Source organism: Culex pipiens, unplaced genomic scaffold, assembly GCF_016801865.2.
Source record: "Culex pipiens pallens isolate TS unplaced genomic scaffold, TS_CPP_V2 Cpp_Un0011, whole genome shotgun sequence".
Classification (NCBI taxonomy): Eukaryota; Metazoa; Arthropoda; class Insecta; order Diptera; family Culicidae; genus Culex; species Culex pipiens.
In genome coordinates this window covers 8,934-13,448 of record NW_026292828.1, presented here as the reverse complement: position 1 = coordinate 13,448, position 4,515 = coordinate 8,934, and the positions used below count along the sequence as shown (strand labels likewise).

Genomic DNA, 4,515 nt, shown 5'->3' with positions numbered 1-4,515 from the left:
CTTCTCCGGTCGTACTAACTAAGGCCACGTGCGAATTCCATCGCTGCCGGCCGGCGGGGGTGACGCTAATCCCTGTGACTAATGGCACTTTGCATGTGCGCCGTGTCACAGAGATTTTGATGGAATGGTACGATGAAAGAGTGCACTTTTTGCTGCCCGGGCAGGAAACGGCAGCTTTTCAGAGAGCGAACAGGAAAAAAAGCGAGCTTCAAAGCGTCCGTTCGTTCATTTCGAAGATCGAAAAGATAGACCAGCTTCCGAGGCCACTCTGGAAGCAGCTGTCGAAGCGTGGTGTCCCTCCTCTCGATGCAAGATATGTAGTTTTCCTGGCAGGGGCAATCGAGCACGTGTGGTAAAGTTCTTCTTATCGTGATGACACTGACACAATTCCGGAAGTAGCGTCCAATAAACACGATTTTAATTGGACGTAACTTCATTAAGAGCTGGTTTCCAAAAAATACCACGACGAATTTAAATCGATTCAGTTGAGCAGCACCATGGCACAGTAACCGTCTCAAGTTTTAATTATCAGAGACAGATTGCTCATGTTAATCAGCTTTTTCATCTCAAAAAACTTGTTTGCATCTATTTGAACTTTTCCTGTTTAACTTGGCTCAGGAGGAAGAAGGTCATATCGAAAACCGGGTCACAGTCAGTGTCCCTTACTTGAAAGTGCTCCTCTGCTCGATATTTTTTTCGATTCTGGCTTCCATGCAAAAATCTCGTCCAAATATTCAAATGAAAATGGATTTTCTAATTGATATGGTGTCTTCGACAAGTTGTAGATATTGATGAAAACAGTAACACTTTTTAACAATCTTTTGGATTTTGATGACGAATAATGCAATTTTTGCACAAACCGATCAAAATTCACTGAAAAAAAGTAAAGCATTATTTAACTAACTTTGCCCTCGTGCCAAGTGCAGTTGTACCCACTGCTGTTGAATATTCCAAGCACGCCATCTGTTTGCATAGTTTATTTCCACTTCCTTCCTGGACTCACTATCATTTCATTATTTATCTTTCCATTATCACTCTGCTATCCTCACAAAGGCATCATCCAGGTCACATTGCCATGGTGTCAGATTTGCAGGTCATCCTGGTGATTTCTTTCAATGGAAAACTCTTTCAATTTAATTCAGTGAAGCAGCCTCAAAAAACCATATTCAAAAATTTCAAATTTTATAAAAACACAAACCAAATTATCTTCAAATTAAGACGATACACCCGTTTTTCACCAGAGTACCCTTCCAGCATCCAGTTCAGCTTTCCCTAGCCAAGAAAGCTTTCGCGAGCTGTAACAACGCAAACAACGGAAACCCTTGCTCTCACGATCCTCCCACCCACTTCCGGTTGAAATTTTATTGCCCTGAAATTTAATCGAGCTGCAGAGAAGAAAAAGTTACACGACGACTTGCTCCTTAACTCCCCCTCTCTAAATTGTGTGTCACATTGAGTTTGCCAAGGAAAAGTTTCAACTTTTTGACTTTTAAGTCGCGTTTCTGGTCTCTCTTTCCTCAGGGAATAATGCCATCCACTAATGGGTACACGCGAAGTGGTACCCCGAGTTGAGGCGTCGTTTGCCGAGTGCGCTAACACACACTTAAATTACGAAGCTTTGAGGCAACAGAAAAATAAATAAAGTTTATACTTCCGGAGCAACTTCCGGTACATGGCGAGGAAAGGAAGGGATGAAGAAACCTACTCCTCTAAGTAATATTTTTATGTTTTGTTGAAACTCCAGCAGTTTTATCCTCGAGAACAGACTTCATAAACACATTTTAAGCTATGAGCTCTGAACTCTGAATTAAAACGCAAATAAAGCACTAATGCACCAGGGATGCCAGATACACAGATTTGTCTGTATTTCACAGACTTTTGAGCTTGCATCAGACAATTTTTGAGGTACACAGACTTAAAAAAAAACTTCAGTAAATTAATATTTTATAAAAATATCAACCGGACCTTGTTTCGTTAGCCTTCAAATGCTTAAAAACGCAATTATATTTAAATTTTAGACAAATACACAGACATGCACAGATTTTTTTACAGACGTTTTAAAACATCATGTGGCATCCCCGTAATGAACTGAAAATGACACAAAACAAACGAATGTTTACCAAACAAGATAGCAAATACAATGCTTCAAAGCAATCGCCAAAAAAGTTTTCTCATCTCAATTTTACACGCAACCGAGATCGGCGGAAATTCGTGCGGAATCCCTCTCAAATCGAATGGGAAATCCTACCGCGCACGAACAGGTGAGAAATCCCGCACAATGCTTGTGAGGGAATTCCGCAAGAATTATTTCAAGCCTGAAAAACCGAAACTACTCACACAACGAAACCATTTTTTATTTGTATTGGTGTTCACCCAGTTGCGGTTAACGTGGAAGTATTGGTGAACGATGTTTTAAATGCGTTTGTATGTGTGTGTTACAAGAAGGTGTTTCTTCTTATTCTTGTTCTTTTTAAAAGAAAAAAAGCAGTTTGATTTCGCAATTTACTTTTTATTCATGCCTCATTTTAAAACTTCACCAACTTACAACTTAATTTCACACTCAATGTCACTCCTCCTCAAGCTGCTCCATTCATTTGCAGATCGTTGGGTGCACTTTTCTGTCACTGTATGTCACACTTCTGATCACTGCTTCCGCTTTTCTGGCCTCTACATTCCACGACCCCGTACAATTCAGAAACCAGCATTCCTCTGTAGTCTGTTTCGACACGAACAGCATTCCGAGGAAGGTTTCCGGACCAGCAACTGTTTGAGCAATCTGCAAACAAAAGAAAAACAAGAACCATCAATTTTCTGACTTCGATTATCAATTTCTAGAAATCGGACTCTTCAAATCTCAAGCGATAATGTTTCCTTACCTGTTTTGCAGTACATATTTACACAATGTTACAAAAGCTACTTTAAAAATAAGCTGGTTTCTGTCGTCTAAAGACCGCCGAGAAAAATAACAAGAGCTAAACGACTGAATTGATGAACTGTCAAGTCCGTCAGCGACGGCGGCGGCTGCTGCGAGTGTGTGTGAGTATTAGTGAGTTTCGAGAAGTTTTGACAACGGGCAGTCCCTAAACCACGGTTACTGTTATGTTTGACATGGGTCAACTCTAAACTACGATGAAACGTTTTTATTATTAAAGTTTATATTTTTTAATTGTGATTTACAAAATTAATTGAAACATTAAAAACGAAAAAAAACTTTTGGAAATACAAACAAAAAAGGATTGGTTTTGGAAATTAGTTGGTAAATCGAATGGTCTCGAAATTGTTTGTAAACATGTCAGTTGTTGTAAAATTGTAAATTTGGCAAATTATCAAGGCAACTTCGCAAGGCAAATTGTCAGATTATCAAATTGTCAAATTGTAAAATTGTAAAATTGTAAAATTGTAAAATTGTAAAATTGTCAAATTGTCAAATTGTCAAATTGTCAAATTGTCAAATTGTCAAATTGTCAAATTGTCAAATTGTCAAATTGTCAAATTGTCAAATTGTCAAATTGTCAAATTGTCAAATTGTCAAATTGTCAAATTGTCAAATTGTCAAATTGTCAAATTGTCAAATTGTCAAATTGTCAAATTGTCAAATTGTCAAATTGTCAAATTGTCAAATTGTCAAATTGTCAAATTGTCAAATTGTCAAATTGTCAAATTGTCAAATTGTCAAATTGTCAAATTGTCAAATTGTCAAATTGTCAAATTGTCAAATTGTCAAATTGTCAAATTGTCAAATTGTCAAATTGTCAAATTGTCAAATTGTCAAATTGTCAAATTGTCAAATTGTCAAATTGTCAAATTGTCAAATTGTCAAATTGTCAAATTGTCAAATTGTCAAATTGTCAAATTGTCAAATTGTCAAATTGTCAAATTGTCAAATTGTCAAATTGTCAAATTGTCAAATTGTCAAAATGTCAAAATGGCAAAATGGCAAATTGTCAAATTGGCAAATTGTCAAATTGGCAAATTGTCAAATTGGCAAATTGTCAAATTGTCAAATTGTCAAATTGTCAAATTGTCAAATTGTCAAATTGTCAAATTGTCAAATTGTCAAATTGTCAAATTGTCAAATTGTCAAATTGTCAAATTGTCAAATTGTCAAATTGTCAAATTGTCAAATTGTCAAATTGTCAAAATGTCAAATTGTCAAAATGTTGAAATGTCAAAATGTCAAAATGTCAAAATATCAAAATGTCAAAATGTCAAAATGGCAAAATGGCAAAATGTCAAAATGTCAAAATGTCAAAATGTCAAAATGTCAAAATGTCAAAATGTCAAAATGTCAAAATGTCAAAATTTCAAAATGTCAAAATGTCAAAATGTCAAAATGTCAAAATGTCAAAATGTCAAAATGTCAAAATGTCAAAATGTCAAAATGTCAAAATGTCAAAATGTCAAAATGTCAAAATGTCAAAATGTCAAAATGTCAAAATGTCAAAATGTCAAAATGTCAAAATGTCAAAATGTCAAAATGTCAAAATGTCAAAATGTCAAAATGTCAAAATGTCA

The 4,515-nt window shown here is 35.7% G+C and overlaps 1 long non-coding RNA gene across 1 annotated transcript; it reads right to left on the bottom strand.

Annotated features, from left to right (window-relative positions):
• Window positions 1–2,488: 2,488 nt before the first annotated feature.
• Window positions 2,489–3,334, bottom strand: LOC120432031 (uncharacterized). The gene is made up of 2 exons (XR_005607998.2): window positions 2,877–3,334; window positions 2,489–2,776 (listed from the first exon to the last, which is right to left on the bottom strand). It is a non-coding gene; the product is annotated as an uncharacterized LOC120432031 (long non-coding RNA).
• Window positions 3,335–4,515: the final 1,181 nt, after the last annotated feature.